At 45.5% G+C, this 17,574-nt stretch overlaps 1 pseudogene; it reads left to right on the top strand.

The window, feature by feature from the left end:
- The first annotated feature begins 827 nt into the window (after positions 1-827).
- Positions 828-17,574, top strand: part of LOC111145009 — a 37,861-nt pseudogene continuing 21,114 nt past the window's right edge.

Here is a 17,574-nt window from a genome sequence, read left to right as displayed (position 1 = left end):
CTGAAAAGGACAAGTTCTACTACTCACATTGTTTCATCATTTTCATAGCTCTGGGAAGTCCTTAAATGTTTAGGGAGCTGGATTCAAACATGTTGTTGGTATGTCTAAGACAGTCTTTATTGCCATTAGCTCCTTATTTTTTTTCAAAAGCCAGCGATCTGTGACACTTGAGTGGCTCAGTCAGTTAAGAGTCTGCCTTCAGCTTGGGTCATGATCCCAGGGTCCTGGGATGGAGCCCTGCATTGGGCTCCCTGCTCAACAGGAGACCTGCTTCTCCCTTTGCCTGCTGCTCCCACTGCTTGTGCTTGCTCTCCTCTGACAAATAAATTTTTTTTAAAAGTTAGCAAGCCATGAATGATCATTAGTTACATGCAGGCTGCTTTTTTGGTACCTGGATATGACATATTTCCTCTTCTCAAGTGACTTGCCATCTAAGTGGAGAGACAGATTCATAAGCATTTATTCAAATTCAAAACCACACGGCCACCCTGACCAAGTGCCTTATATCCTGGTCTGGCAAGACATGATTGAGAACCCTCACTCCTGGCTTAAACCTTTTCTCCCTCCCAAAGCAGGACCTACATCCAAGATCCTAGCCCTGCAGAACCCAACTCCTAAGTCTGACAAGAAAACGGAGTCCAAACCAAAGACTCCGCTTTACCCAGTCCTTCAGGACACTTCCACGGAGGACCTGATTCTTCCACCACCCTACCAGGTCTCCCCCCCACCCTATCTGCCCCTCCAGCAGAAGCATCAGGGGCTGCTGAGGGAGAGCCTCTCCTCCTCCCAGATGGAGGGGCCGGCGGCAGGGACACGTGGGCGGACCCATGGGCAGCCCCAACCCCAAACCTGGGACTGGCCGATTCCACTGTCCTTCCCCTCCATGCCATGGGACCCCCAATGAAACGGGGAGACAGACAATGTTATATTGGCCATTCTCTACTAGTGATTTATACAACTGCAGAACCCAACATGCAAAGTTCTCCGATAACCCAAAAGATCTGATTAGTCTTTTGGATACTGTTCTTTTCACCCATCAGCCCACCTGGGATGACCGTCAGCAGCTCTTGCAGGTTCTCTTTACCGCTGAGGAAAGAGAGCAAATCCAGGTGGAAGCCCAGAAGTCCGTCCTGGGTGACGACAGCCAACTCAGAACTCCGATCTCATAAATGCAGCTTTCCCCTTGTCTCACCCCGCTTGGGACTACAACTCAGCAGAAGGTAAGGAGAGGCTCCAGATCTACCACCAGACTCTAATGGCAGGTCTCAAGGCTGCAGCACGCAAGCCTACCAATCTGGCCAAGGTATATGACGTAAGACGGTAAAGATGAGAGTCCGGTGGTATTCCTAGGAAGGATCATAGAGGCGTTCAGACAGTACACCCCTATGAATCCAGAGGCCCCAGAAACCAGAGCTGCCATTGTTATGGCTTTTGTTAACCAAGCTGCTCCAGACATTAAAAGGAAATTGCAGAGGGTAGAAAGACTAGGAGTAAAGAGCCTACAGGATCTGATAGTGGTGGCAGAAAGAGTCTACAAATAACAGAGAGAGCCTGGAGGAACAACAGGCTAAGATAAGTGACTATCAGACCCGGAACCTGGCTAAGATTCTGTTGGTTACAACCACAGATGACACATGAAAAACAGAGACGTCTCAAGAAGTTGGCTTCAGGAGCAGGTAAGGAGGATGGCCCCCTTCAAGAACGCCCCAAACTGAATAAAAACCGGTGTGCTTATTGCAAGGAAGAAGGCCACTGGGTAAAGGATTGCCCCAACAAAAGACCAAAGGCCTCCGCTACTATCTTGGAGGTCAAATATTTAGATGACTAGGGGGGTCGGGGTTCGGCACCCCTCCCTGAGCCCAGGGTAACCCTTAAAGTGGAGGGGCAACCGATTAAATTCCTAGTAGACACCAGGGCACAGCACTCTGTCTTGCTACAACCTCAAGGGAAGTTGACAAATAAGACCTCATGGGTATAGGGGGCCACAGGCACTAAACAATATTCATGGACTACCTGAAGAACAGTGGATCTCGGTATGGGCCGGGTATCCCATTCCTTCATGGTCATCCCTGAGGGCCCCTACCCCTTGTTAGACCAGGATCTACTCACCAAGATGGGAGCCCAAATTAGTTTCCTCCCTAAAGGGGCAAAAGTTCTGGATAAAGAGGGGCACCCGATCCAGGTGCTTGTCATGAACCTCGAGGACGAATATCATCTTCACCAAACGCCCCCAGCACCAATGACCGGCATTGACCGCTGGTTGCAGGAATTTCCCCAAGCATGGGCAGAAACTGGGGGAATGGGACTGGCCCAACATCGGCCAGCTATATACATTGAACTAAAGCCAGGAGCAGATCCAGTCAGGGTCTGCCAATACCCCATGCCTCTCACAGCACAGACGGGGATCACCCCACACATCCAGCGGCTGCTAGACTCCAGCATACCGTGGCCTTGTCAGTCGGCCTGGAACACTCCCCTGCTGCTGGTGTGAAAGCCACACTCTAATGATTATAGACTGGTCCAGGACTTGAGGGAAGTTAACCGATGGGTGATGGACATGCACCCTACGGTCCCAAACCCCTACACTCTCCTCTCCACCTTGCCCCCAGACAAGACTTGGTACACAGTGCTAGACCTAAAGGATGCCTTTTTCAGCTTGCCCTTGGCCCCAAAGAGCCAAGAGCTCTTCACTTTTGAATGGGCGGACCTGGAGAAGGGCATCAATGGCCAACTCACCTGGACTCAACTACCACAAGGATTCAAGAATTCGCCCACCATCTTTGACAAGGCACTGCACGAAGACTTAGGTGAGTTCCGTACCAAGCACCCTAATCTGACTCTATTACAATAGACTCTATTATGATAGAGTCCTGTTGGCAGCAGAGGACCAGAAAACATGCCTACAAGGCACCAAGGATTTGCTTTAAGTGATAGCAACTCTGGGATACCAGGCTTCAGCTAAGAAGGCCCAGATCTGCAGAAAAGAGGTGAGCTACCTGGGGTACAAATTAAAAGATGGACAGAGATGGTTAATGGATGCATGGAAGGAGACCATCATGAGAATCGCACAGCCTTGAAATGTCTGCCAGGTGCATGAATTCCTACGGTCGGCTGGGTTCTGCCAATTGTGGATCCCTGGTTTCGCTGACATGGCTAGGCCCCTCTATGAGGCCAACAAAAACAGGACTTTGTATGGACTGGGGCCATGAACAAAGCCTTCAATGACCTTAAGCAAGCCTTGCTTTTGGCCCCTGCACTCGGGCTGCCTGATCTGACTAAGCCCTTCCACCTTTATGTGGATGAAAAGGAAGGGGTGGTGAAGGGAGTCCTAACTCAATACATAGGCCCCTGGAAGAGACCGGTGGCCTACCTCTCAAAGAAATGAGATGCCATGGCCGCTGGATGGCCTCCATGCTTAAAAATTATTGCTGCAGTGGCCACCATGGTCAAGGATGCAGATAAGCTGGCTATGGGGTAGGAACTATACGTCACTACCCTACATGCCGTTGAAGGGTGCTCACACAACCCCCCGGACCGATGGATCAGCAATGCCCACTTGACCCATTACCAGGGCTTGCTTTTGAACCCTACCAGAATTTTGTTCCAGGCACCAACAGCCCTAAACCCAGTGACGCTGCTCCCTAACCCTGACTGGGAACCCCGCCTACATGACTGTCAAGAAATCCTGGCTCAGGTGCATGGAGTCAGAGCCGATCTCCAGGACCGACCACTGCCGAATGCGGATGACACCTGGTATACAGACGGCAGCAGCTTTGTCTGGGAAGGAATCAGGTTTGCAGGGGCAGCTGTGACCACAGAGACAGAGACTGTCTGGGCGGAACCGTTAGCGACTGGGACATCTGCCCAACGTGCAGAACTGATTGCGCTAACCAAGGCACTAACAATGGGAGCAGGCAAGCGGATAAACATCTATACTGAGAACAGGTACGCCTTTGCCACAGCCCACATCCACGGAGCCATTTATAGAGAAAGGGGGCTCTTAACAGCAGAAGGAAAGACTATTGAAAACAAGGCAGAAATCCTTGAGCTCCTAAGGGTCCTCTGGCTGCCTAAGGCACTGGCCATTATGCATTGTCTGGGACACCAAAAAGCAGACACGCCAGTGGCCAGAGGAAACCGGCCGGCTGACTTAAAGGCAAAAGAGGCAGCTCTTTCGGTAAACCATGTCTTAGCGACCACACTGCCTGATCCAGGAGCACCGAGCTTGCCAGGCAACCCCAACTACACTGACGCAGACTTACAATGGATTAGGCATCTGCCCATGACACAATGCTTACATGGCTGGTGGAGAGCTGCAGATTGCAGCATAATCCTACCAGAGGAATGGGGATGGCGAATCCTATCCAAAATGCATAAGAGTACCCACACGGGAACAAAAAAATTGGAAGACTTGGTGCGACATGCAAGGATCACCATCAAAGACTCCAGATCAAAGATCGGACAGATTGTGGCAAGCTGCCACGCATGTCAATTAACTAATGCCACCGCCGATGGATCTAACCTGGGCACCTGGCTCTGGGGGGGACCACCCAGGACCCTACTGAAAATACGGATGAAAATACGGAAAATACAGATACAGGTATTTGCTAGGGCTTGTAGATAATTTTTCAGGATGGACAGAGGCATTTCCCACCAAACATGAAACAGCACTGACCGTGACCAAGAAGCTGTTGGAAGACATCTTACTGAGGTATGGTTTTATTATTAAGATTGGATTAGACAACGGACCAGGATTCATCTCTAAGGTAACACAGGGAGTAGCACTAGTACTTGGGGCAGATTGGAAATTACATTGTGCATATAGGCCCCAGAGCTCAGGACAGGTAGAGAGGATGAACAGACCATTAAAAGAGACCTTAACTAAATTAGCCCGGGAGACTGGCGGGGACTGGGTGACTCTCCTCCCCTTCACCCTATATAGGGTACGAAACTCCCCATATAAGATGGGACTTACTCCCTATGAGATCATGTTTGGTATTCCTCCACCTATTATTCCCAATTTAAAACCTGAGGTGCTTGCTGAGTTTGATGATCACCAACTCTTTTTCTCCCTCCAAATGTTACAACGAACCCATGAACAGGTATGGCCTAAACTGAGGGCCCTCTACGAGACCAGGCCACCCCCGGACCCCCATCGATATCGGCCGGGTGTACGTCCAGAGACACCAACATCAGACACTTCAACCTGGCAGGAAGGGACCCTACATCGTGCTCCTGACCACTCCCACAGCTCTCAAGGTCAACGGGATTACTCCCTGGGTCCACTACACCCACGTCCGGCCAGCTGACCCACACGCTGTTCTCAAGGACTTTGTCCCAGAATGGAAAAGCCAACCAAACAAGGACAATCCCCTGAAGCCAGAACTGTGGCGCTGGTAATAATACTCTTAACCTTGTTTACCCAATGCCTTTCCAACCCCCATTTGCCACAAAATCTGACATGGGTAGTTTATAATGCAGCCACTGGAGACACTTTGAGTACCACCACCGGCTCACACCCACCTGGGACATGGTTTCCCTCTTTAACTTTTGACTTGGCTAAACTCCTTCACCTAACCTGGGATGAAACCTTCATTAGTAAACATCATTTCTATGTCTGCCCGGGGCACACCAAAGAAAAGGCGCAACAATGTGGAGGCACCAGCAGTTATTACTGCTCTTCATGGAGCTGTGTCTCCACTGGCCACATCTGGTGGAACCCTCCTGTGAAAAAGGACCTTATATCTGTTAGCCGAACTGGTACTATGGGCCAGTGCTCTAAATCTACTAAATCTATAGAGGGCACTTGCAATCCAGTAAGCATTACTTTTACTCCCGAAGGACGGGCAGAGACGAGATGGAGTACTGGACTCTGGTGGGGAGTAAGACTTTATGAAAAAAATCAGAGTTTTCCCGAGAGACCCAGGTGCTATATTCGGAATCAAACTCCTCCAGCAACCCTTAACTAACCCAGTTGCCTGAGGCCCAAGCCCTGTGCTAGCACCTCCTCCGCCCAAACCTCAGACAACTCCTACCTCCCCACCGCCCTCCTCTGTACCTACTGTGCCGTCTGCATCCAATAACACCCCTGATGCAGACACAGTCACTCCCACCCCTACCTAAACCAGCCTGGACCCATGACTGGGTCCTTCCTTAGGTACATCTGAGAGGGGGGAATGTGGAGGCCGAGAAAATTAAGGACATCCCACCTCAAGTTTAACCTTAGGAAGAGTATAGCCATCTTAGCTTCAGCAGCCATCTCAGGCCCCAGTGACCAGGGGCTGAACTTAAGTTCCAGGAAAAACTGCTAAGCTTTAGTAATAGGAAAAACCTCTATACCCAATCCTGCAACACCCCAGCAATAGCTAATCAGCTTACTCAAGGAAAGTCTGAAATTTCCCTTCTTCCCCCCACCAAAGCCTCTTGTAATGACACATAAATACCTCTGCCTTAACTAGACTCGGGGTCCAAGTCCCTACTCCGCTGTGTTGGGTATACTTGGGCCCAAGCTTAAGCTTGTCGAATAAACCCTTGTGTGATTGCATCGGTGTTGGCTCCTTGATGGTCTCTTGGACACGAAAACTTGGGCATTACACTTGGTTGCCTTGTTAGTACAGAAGAAGCAATGTTTATCTCTTCCTTGGGTATAGGAAAAATCCTTCTTTAGTTAACTCTTGAGCTTTTAGCTGAAGCATTTGGCAGAATCATAGTCATGCTGGCTCTCCATCCAGAGAATATTCCCAAGAACGTATGCTCTGACCAGGCCTGGCTCTGCTAAGGGAGGTTTTTGAAGCTACTCATGCAATATGCAGTGATGCTGGCTGCACATGCTAAGGTTCCAGAAGGCTCTGGCCTGGGATGACCAGACCAGATCTATGACAAGTCACAGTAATCCTGCAAAAGCAGATGAGAGGGAATATGTCTGTGAAAGTGCCGGCTGACCACCAACCTGTTATTCTAGAAGTGGGAAGTTTTATTTGGTATATGTCCTTAGTGTCCACTCAAGTATGAGTTTGCTTCAGGTGTTTTGGTAGTTGTACCTCCTGAAGGTACTCAGTCGTTCAATGGCCTATAGGTGAGATCTAGTCCCTGACTTTCCCAAAGCCAGGCAAATACCATCTGGAGACAGACTAGATTCAGAGAGCCAGAGGTGCAGAGATAGATCATACCCATTTCCTCTCAGGGGGTTGGCTGATCGGGTACCCTATTTGGTGCTAAAACTGGAAGCAAAACTGGGTGTTCTTCTGATGAAGAATTCTTTACGTTCCACCTGGGCCCATCACATTCATCACTTCAGCAGGTGAAGGGATATATAAATGGTGGTACGTCCATACAATGGAGTATTAGTCAACAGTTGAAACAAATGAGCTACCAAGCCATAAGGACATGAAGGAACATTAAATGCGTATTGCTACATGAAAGACATACTTAAGAAGACTACATGTTATATAATTCCAAGTATATGACATTCTGGAGAAGGCCAAATTATAGAAATAATAAACAGATCATTCCTTGCCAATGGTTTAGGGTGAATGGTACAGGTGGAACTCAGGATACTTTTAGGACAGTGAGACTCTTCTTATGATGCAATAATGGTAGATACCTAATATTATGTATAATACAAAGAATGAACTATACTGTAAACTCTGGGCTTTAATTAGGAATAACAAATCAATATTGGTTCATCAGTTGTGACTAATATACCATACAAATGCAAGATGTTAGTGTAACAGCATAGCAGCTGGCCTTAAAGGTTGACTTGCTTCCAGTTAACACTCCTTACTTGCTGACCTAAGTCCCTTGATCTGCAACAGACTAATTTACTTTCTTTGAGGTTTACTGACCACTGACCTTGAGGAGTGAAGGACCAGACCTTTCCCAGGCCACAGAAGCCAGCAAGTCTGTTTGAAACAGTCTTGGCTCTATGATTAGCCCAGCAATTTTTTTAGCAAAATGTTTTTCTTTCTCTCTCTCTCTCTCTCTCTTTTTTTTTTTTTTTGGTCACGCAAGTGATTTTACTGACTTCCCTTTGTATATCTGTAGGTGTTGCCTTCCTTTGCAGAAAGAACAGAATACTCCTGCACATCACGGAACAAGAACCAGACCCCCCTCGCTCCCCAAAACACACACACACAATTCCTCCTCACTAAGATAACTTTTGTAGCTGGTATCGTAGAATCTTCACATAATCAAGAATCCTTGCAAGCCACTGCGCTCCCTTTGCTGATTAACTACCCTACACTGTACCCTACACCCCTTAAGAAACCCCGAAGCCAGGCAGAATCCTTGGAATTGTCTTTAGAACGTGAGTCCGCCTTCTCAGGTTGCCAGCCTCCTGACTAAAGCTCCCATTCCTTTCCAGTCAAACACTCGTCTCTTGAATAATGGCCTTTTGAGGGACTGGTAACCGAACTTGTGTTCAGTAATCTTAGTAACAGGGAAACTGTAGGAGGGGTGAGGGTGTAGAGGAGGCAAGTAGTGTAGAACTTTGGACTTTATGTGCATTTTTTCTATAAGCCTACAAGTGGTCTAAAAATAAAGTTTATTGAGTGAAAAAGAAAAAAAAAAAAACTCTTGCAGTAAGGGAGCTAACTACTGCAATGGGGGAGGGCAACTATAGCCACAGGGAAACAGCTCCCATTCTTAATATCTGCAAATGTCTGAAAGATTAGTCACAGAAGTGCGTGTGTGTGTGTGTGTGTGTGTGTGTGTGTGTGTGTGTGTGTGTATTTACAAATAGGAAAGAGCTCACAGAGTAGGCAGTTAGACAGGAGCCAGTGATAAATAGGTGACATGTTAGAAGCCTGAGGGTACAACATCCTGACTCCAGTGACTTTAACAAGCTGCCCTTAGGGCTTCCAACACTCCAGGGCTGACAGACCCACAGCCACAGGTGCAGAACATGCCTCTTCTCTTTAATCTCTGCCCCAGGGTAATCTATAGCTTCATTATAGTATATTTACACTATGGTTTCAAGGATGCCCCACCCCATAGGGGAAGGTGGCCAGGAAAGTTGCAACAAGAACCTTGTAGGGCCAAAACTCCCCTTCCCAAGTGGTAGGAGGAGTCCCTTGTGTAATTAGAAACAGCCTCTGTTAGAGAGGGTCCTAAACGATGTGGTTTGGGAATATAGTGATGTCCAGTGGGGTGAGGTCCGGAGCTGACAACCAAGAAGGAATTCTGGACACACCTTTTGTGCAAAATGGTGGTTTATTAAAGCACAGGGACAGGACCCATGGGCAGGCAGAAAGAGCTGCTGCAATGGGGTTGTGAGGGGTGGCTGATTACACACTTGGGAGTTGGAGGAGGTAAGGAAAAGGGAGGTTCTGGAAAGAACTTTATATGCTAAAGAGGATCTACAAGATGCCGGAGGCCTGCCACTGTCAAGCTAAGGTTGTTTTTCCCTCTAACATTAAGATTAAGATAGTTGGGAGCTTCCTGGAGGAATGTCACACAAATCCCACCCAGGAGTCGAGGGTAGGGGGAGTGGGTTGTAGGGTGTCTGCTTGTTCTTTGTCCTCAGCTAGACCTCTGTTCCCTCATCACTATGACCCATTACCTCTGCAAACATAAAAAGTAAATACACTTTCAACCCCTGTGTGATGAAGTGCTAGAACATAGGTGAGGTTCAATGGGGTGAGGTCCGGAGCCGATGACCAAGAAAGAATTCTTGAGACATCTTTGGTGCAAAATGGTGGTTTATTAAAGCACGGGGACAGGACCCGTGGGCAGGAAGAGCTGCTGCCCCACTATCCTGAGGAGTGGCTGATTATATACACAGGAGTTGGGTAGGGGAGGACAAAGGGGATGATGTTAGTCTCTAAGGAATTTTGGAAGCAAGGTCTCCAGGACCTTGAGGGGCTAGCTATTGTTGGGAGAAAGGATATTTATTACTAGTAAAAAATCGTCTCGTGAGACCCTTTAGATGTGTTTTTTTTGTTTTGTTTTGTTTTTGTGAAACCCTTTAGATGTATATCAGTGGGTCATATGCTTGGGAATGATTGCTGACACTATCTTGGAGGTTTAGAGATAAAGTTTCACATTTCTCCTATCAAGTGTCCTTGTTAGTGAGATTTAGGTTTAGAAGAAATTTAACTTTATTTACATTTCCTTCTGTTAACCCTGAGTTTTCACATCCGAGAGACCACCAAGGAGCCAAGCACCGATGCAATCACATGAGGGTTTATTTGACAAGCTTAAGCTTGGGCCCAAGTATACCCAACACAGCGGAGTAGGGACTTGGACCCCGAACCAGATTACAGTCAGAGTTTTTAAAAGGCAGAGTAGGGGTGGACTCGGTGGTGGGTGAGGACAAAGGGGACTAGGGATGGCATAAGTCTTAAGTCTCTAAGGACTTTCAGAAGCAAGGTCTCCAGGACCTTGAGGGGCTAGCTATTGTTGGGAGAGAGGTTATTTATTACCAATAATAAAAATCTTCTCGTGAGACCCTTTAGATGTATATCAGTGGGCCATATACTTGGGAATGATTCTCCACACTATCTTGGAGGTTTAGAGATAAAGTTTCCTAAAGGAATTGTTAAAGTAGACTTACAGGATTCTGGTCAGACCTGTCGGGGTAGGGGGTCGGTCAGGCTAGGATTGTCCTTAGCAAAACCTCAAGGTGAGGGCAGTTAAGTCCCCAGGGGAGAGCCACTCTGTCTGTTTCAAGGGCTTGTCAGTAGGTGAGGAATTTTAATGATTTTCTTCTGCCTCTGTTTCCCACATCAGCTAAACTTGAGGTGGGATGGCCTTAATTTTCTCGGCCTCCACACTTCTGCCTCAGCCTCCTTCAGTTTTTATGGAGGGGAGGGCGACATTAGGGCTTGAGGAACTGAGTTATTTGTCTCTGGAAATTGGGCTATTGATAAGATAGTTTCTTTGTTGTAAATCACTAGGACATTTGTAGACTGAGGGAGACTCCTGTCTTGCAGGATTGTGATCTTTGCAAGTTAACTATTTGTTTTTCTTTTAGGGCAGCCAGGGGTGCCTGAGGAATGTCACACATATTACCGAGGGGAGCGGGCGGAGAGGGGATGCAAGGTGCCAGCTTTAGCTTTGTCCTCAGCCAGCCTTCTGCTCCCTCATCATGTGCAGTGGCCACTTTCCAGCCTGCCCACTCTCCCTTCTCCAAAGTGTACTGTCCTTAATAAACTGCTTTGGGCTTGCTACTTTCTTTCCGGCTGTATTTAGTGGAGCGTGGATCCTCAGGTAAATCTTTTGTGGGTAATCCAAGAATCAATACCTCCATTCACACGATGTAGACTCTCCCACTGGTAACACAGCAATGGAAACTAAAGAGAGAAACTCATTCTTTTAACGGAGCTGTAACAAGGTAAGAAAGAACTGGGTGTCAGCGGCAGGGTGGCAAGATCAAGAAATATCTTTCTTTATTGTCAGCCAAGTTTTGGGAGGGACTGTTTGGCATTCCTGTACTTGATTAACCTTAGGAGTAAATCAAATTTCAGGGTCGTGTGGGCGAGAAAAAAAACTTGATCAAGTTAAGTTTACAGGTATTTTATTCTGATTGCTCATGGGGGCAAATGGTTTGGCTGATTATTTACGAGACATAGAATGGGAATTTGGCGGGTTTGTGTCTGGTTTTGTCATAGGTAAACAAGGGGCCTGTGGCGAGTCTTATCTAAGTAACATGGAAAAAGATGATTCTTTGCGGTTTAACAAAAGACCACAAAAGAAATTGAAATAGACAAGTTTATTATTCAAGGCCTTGGAGCCACGTGGGTAGGTCAAGGAAGGCTGCAGGCAGAGAGAGGGAGGCATCACCTGGGGCACAAGCCTTATTGTATTCTTCTGAATAAAATGCTCTGGGGCTCCCGGAGTAAGGCTGGATCGGTAGATTCAAACCAAAAAGAGCTGCGACGGGGGGTGGGGTGGGGGGGGTGTTTAAATACAACAAAGATACGGGAGGAAAGACTTACGGGAAATGTAGTTTTCACTCTGGTGTTGGACTTCCCGGCTGCTTTTGCGCTCCCTTTTACTCGGCGTCTGTAAGCTGTCTTTCCCCAAGGTACACCTTTGCGTGGGTGGCGCTTTCAGGGTCACGGAGTCTTTGCATTCCCTGCGGACCAGTGCGACAGGATAGGGGAGTAGCGGGTGAGTCCCTGAGTCCCCGAGGGTTGGCGGACCCCCTTGCAGGGGTCCGTACGTCTTAGGGTCGGCGGGGGTGAGGGGGTGGGCAGTAGAAAGGACCGCGCAGCGGGACCTCTAGCACTTGAGCCCGCGCAGGGCGGGTGAGGGCGGGTGAGGGCGGCCTCGGCCTGGAGGAGGAAGGGGCGGGCGTCCAGCGTGGGGACGCGGGGGCGCAGGTCCTCGCAGGTGGCACAGTCCCTGCGCAGTCTCGCGGCTGCCCAACGGGGCCGCACTGGGCGGAGCTCGGTTCAAGTTACTGAGCAACTCTGGAAATGACATTCAGTTTTGGGTTGTGCAGAATGAGAATATTTTAATACCTGACCTGCGGTTGTTGATTTAATACCACCCTCTGGTGGTTCTGCGCTGTTAACGTTTATGTTATATATATTTAGGTTTTTGTCATCACGAGATTTTATTTCCATACTTGAGGTTAAGTTAGCTGTTTCCATGTTAAGAAAATGGGAAAACTGAGGCTCAAAGATGAAGTGATTTATCCAAGATCACACAGCCAGTAGCGGAGGGAATCTAGTTTTCCACCTGTTTTTCGGCCCATCTCATGTTCTTTCTAATAAACCGCCCTGCCTAAAACCCATCATTGTTATTCATAGCATTGAGCACTGATACTACCTTTACAGGTTCCAGGAAAATAATTGATACAGGAAGTGTATGGGGACTGGATAATTTCTTGGCCCTTGTGTTTATGAGATTTTTATTTTTCTTCTGAGCTCTTGAGTCCGGGAGCACAGTTTCTGGGCCAGGTCTGCCCTATCTAGCTTTTGTCTTTGGAGGCCTTCATTTAAGTTTGTAGATGGCCGAGCCCTTGATTTTTGGGGAAAGTATGCCCTGCGAGTCAGATTGGGAGCCCTGTTTGAAAGTTCCAATCATATTTAATTTGTCCCCATGGCTCAGGTGCCAGCTTTTTAGAGCAAAACAGCTCTTGAGGTAAGAAAGAGTAGTCCCCAGGAACCTCATCTGGAAGATCACCCATTGACCTGAGTGAGACCTCTCACCAGAGTGTCACACAGACAGAAGAGGCCCAGGAAAGACTATATCCTAAAACCGCCAGGACAGAAGTAATTCTTGGTCCTCTGACAGAATGAGCAATGCTTGGGTGATGTCACCTTAACCAGAAATCACTGTAGGCTATCCACTGATCAGCTTTAAGAACTGAGAAAAGGCTGCCAGCATGAGCAAAATGTAGGCAGCACAGCTGAGGGTACCTCACAGTAGACTTGGTGAGGACACAGTTCAGGAAAAGGAATCACCACCCACAGAAGGAGAAACTGCCCTCCTTGTTCACTCCCATCAGCCAGACTCCCTTCACTCTGCGCTCACTCTACAACCTAGAGCTGTGCATCACTGCTCCTTCTAGTCTGGCAGTAAAAAATCAAATAACTAATGTGTAAAGACTTCGAAGATTTTAAAATTTTGCCTTTATTTAAGAGGTGCAAAAGAAAGTGGACCAAAAGGTAAATGATTGTTTAGAGTCACATGATTTATTAGTGCCATGCCCAAAGAATTCCTTGCTATGCCCTCTTAACAATGACATCACCTGAAATTTTTTATTAAAAGATCTTTTTGAGAAACCATAACCAAGTTAGAATAAACAGAGTACCCCATCCCTTTTCAGGGGATGCTGATGAGGATTTTCTAACTCAAAGACCAAACAGTGTTACTAGGCATGCAGAGAAATAAAAGCAATGTCTTCCCTGTATTCTTTGTTTAATTAGTTCTCAGTGATTTTTTACCTTGGTTTTTTGTTTTGTTTTGTTTTTTCCTTTTTTTAGTCATTAGAAGGGAAGATAAATTCTTCTTAATAGGAAATTAGTCAGAAATGTTTACATTCATTCAACTAAAAATCGCATTCTAAGCTCTCTGTGACCACAATCAGCATAGACACTGGGTGCTCCTCCACAGGATCTGTCCTGCCCCTAGGGTTGAAGGGCCTGGCCCACAGGGGCTTTATGCGTAGCTTCCGTGTAAGCTTACTAGGCAGATAAGTCTGAGAGCTCACCTGGTTGCACAGGACCTCATTTTCTTTCCTTCTTTCCCAGCTGTACCTTTACAGTTTCTTCAGTTTTCCAAGAGCAACAGGAAATGAACAAATCGCAGGTGAGTTTATTCCTGCCCTGTTTTACAGTGGATTTTGTGAGGTTTGTAAGGGACCCGAAATTAAAAATAGAAAATCAGAAATGGATGAAAATCAACATCAGAGACACTATAGACTGTCAGGTCAAGAGCTGAGCAAAGGCAGAGTATAGATAAATGCTGGTCAAAGTCCCAGAGTTAACAAAGTTGAACTGCAAGTTTGCCTCAGATCTTTCTGACAGCAAAGGAGAACCAGAGAAAAGAGTCTTTTAGGGCACTAAAACACTGGCATTGCTGTAACACATTATCAGAGACTGATGGCTTAAACAACAAACAGTTATTTCTTATAGTTCTGGAGTCTGGGAACTCCAAGATCAAAATGCCAACATATTTGGTTCTTCGTGAGGACCCTCATCCAGTTTGCACCTGGATCTCTTCTCATTGACATGGTGGGGAGAGAGAGTAGGCAGCAAGCTCTCTTGTGTCTTTTCTTCTCAGGGCACTAATCTCAGGGCTCTATACTAATGACCCAATTACCTCCCAAAGTTCCCATTGTCAAATACCATCATACGAGGGATTAGGGCTTCAACATACGAATTTTGGTGTGGGGACCCTAGTGTTGGTTCATAACAGAGTTCGAGGACACAGTTTTCTAATGGTCTTGCATGGTTCAGCGGTATAGAATATCTGGAAGAAGGCAGAATGGGCCACGTGTCCTTTAAATCGCTCTGCATAAATATTTCCCTCACCTAGACTGTGGCATTATACGTGTGACTGTTACTTAACCCTGCTTACTTAACCCCAGCACTTGGTATTGTCAGACTTTAGACTTTAGACTAACTTCTGAGAAAAACTCATCATTTTAATTTGCATTGCTGAGATAACTAATGAACTTATACATCATATATTTATTGGGTTTTCATTGCTTTTGTGAATGACTTCATATTTAATCTTTCTATATTAATTTTTAAGAATACTTCATATATTTTGGACAGTAAATCTCTTTTATATTTGTTGTCCCTTGACCTTTACCTCTACAGTGTCTTTGGCCTTATTAGAGTTTTATATTTTTATGTAGAACAATTTTTGGATCTTTTCTTTCTCTCTCTCTCTTTCTTTTTTTAACATTTATTTATTTGACAGACAGAGATCACAAGTAGGCAGAGAGGTAGGCGGGGGCGGGGGTGGGGGGAAGCAGGCTCCCCACCAAGCAGAGAGCCCAATGTGGAGCTTGATCCCAGGACCCTGGGATCAGGACCCGAGCCAAAGGCAGAGGCTTTAACCCACTGAGCCACCCAGGAGCCCCATGGATCTTTTCCATTTTCTTTTTTCTTTTTCAGTCTTAAAATTCTTCCCTAACTTAAGATAATTTGATATTTAAAATTTTTGTTTAATTAATATTAATACTATTAAAAATATTTAAGTCTTGAATCAATATGGAAATCATTATTGTAGATAATATGAGGAGGGGATCTAGTTTTACCTTTTAACACATAAAAAAACAATTCTTTACTAATGTTTTTCTCAATGAATTATAATGCTACAACTATCAGTATATTACCATGTCTGCACACATATGTTCCTGGGCATTCTAATTCATTCCATTAGTTCTTAATTCATTCCTCTTTAGATTCATCTTGTCCCTTCTCACCTTTGTTCCAGTCTTACTGCGCGAAACCAGGCTTCCTTACCTTGTGCCTGATTTTCAGAGATTACTCAGGAAGTGTTAGCAAACACTGGGATAGTCTCTGTGAGTTTTGGTACACACCAATTACCCCATTAAGTAAGTTTCTTCCTACACCTTAAGTTGTAAAGGTTCATTACACCTAATGGTTTTTCTATATCCCTTAAGGATAGATTTGATTACTAATTTGATTTCTTAGATGGTATATAGTTTTCTTCAGGTTTTCTGAACTTCTTGGTTCAATTAGGGACACATTTATTTTAAAAATTCTACATTTTTTTAAGTTTTCCAATTTCTTTGCATAAGTATGTTTAAAAGACTTGACTTAAAATCTTTAGTGAGGGGTGCCTGGATGGCTCAGTTGTTGAGTGTCTGTCTTCGGCTCAGGTCATGATCCCAGGGTCTTGGGATTGAGCCCCACATTGGGCTCCCTGATCAGCAGGAATCCTGCTTCTCCCTCTCCCACTCCCCCTGCTTGTGTTCCCTCTCTCACTGTCTCTCTCTCTCTCTCTCTCTCTATCAAATAAACAAATAAAGTATTTTTAAAAATCTTTAGTGAATGCAAATTTTTTATTCCAATTTTTATCAGTTATTAAATTGCACTTTAATGTAGAAGCTGCTGATTAGAAATGGGAAAACTATGGTCTGGCTAGTCATATATCTAAAAGCCTAAAATTATAGCATGTGGATATAGGATTGATATTTTCAGATGGTGATCGCATTCTTGAAATGCTTTGCAGGGGATGATACATAGAGTTCCCACACTGATGCCAACCATTAATGTATACCAACTATCATGGTTTTATTATTTTTTTATCTGTGTGCGTGTACTGGGTAATGTATTCACATTGGAAAAATCAGTATAATACGAACATATAAATAGAAGTGAATTCTGACTTCCATGTCTGTCTTTCACTGCAACCTCCTCTTGTAATTATAGGGAACAAATTTTGTGTATGTGTATTTTCTCCTTTTTTTAATGCAGAGACAGGTAAATATGATTTTATAGCTAGCTATCTGGGTAGATGTAAGCATGTATATAAGCTACATAAACATAAATATGCATTTCTACCTTTTTCTTACATGTATTTGTATGTATATATGTGTGAATATATACACATGTATATTCATGATTATATATATATGGGTGTGTATGTATGTATGTACTTATTTTTAATCCTTTTTTCCCCAAAAGATAAAAGCATACTATGTAGTAACCTGTTTTTCACCTTAATTTTTGCATTTAAGAATATATACTGGAGATATTTTGAAACTGGTAAATAGTAAAATTTATGTAGTTTTTTTTTTAAAGATTTTTATTTATTCATTCGACAGACAGAGATCACAAGTAGGCAGTGAGGCAGGCAGAGAGAGAGGGGGAAGCAGGCTCCCTGCTGAGCAGAGAGCCTGAAGTGGGACTCGATCCCAGGACCCCGAGATCATGACCCAAGCCGAAGGCAGAGGCTCAACCCACTAAGCCCCTTGGGCGCCTCTATATAGTTTATTTTAAAACTTTTTTTTTTATAGAGATAGAATTCACATATCATAAAATTCACCTTTTCAAAGTGTTCTGTTCAGTGATGCCTGGCTGGCTCTGTCTGTAGAATATGGAGCATGCAGCTCTTGATCTCAGGATTGTGAGTTTGAGCCCCACA

This window comes from Enhydra lutris, unplaced genomic scaffold (assembly GCF_002288905.1).
Source record: "Enhydra lutris kenyoni isolate GAN:26980312 unplaced genomic scaffold, ASM228890v2 scaffoldscaffold12, whole genome shotgun sequence".
NCBI lineage: Eukaryota > Metazoa > Chordata > Mammalia > Carnivora > Mustelidae > Enhydra > Enhydra lutris.
Note: the sequence above shows the minus strand (reverse complement) of the source record. Positions and strands in the feature narration are given on the sequence as shown.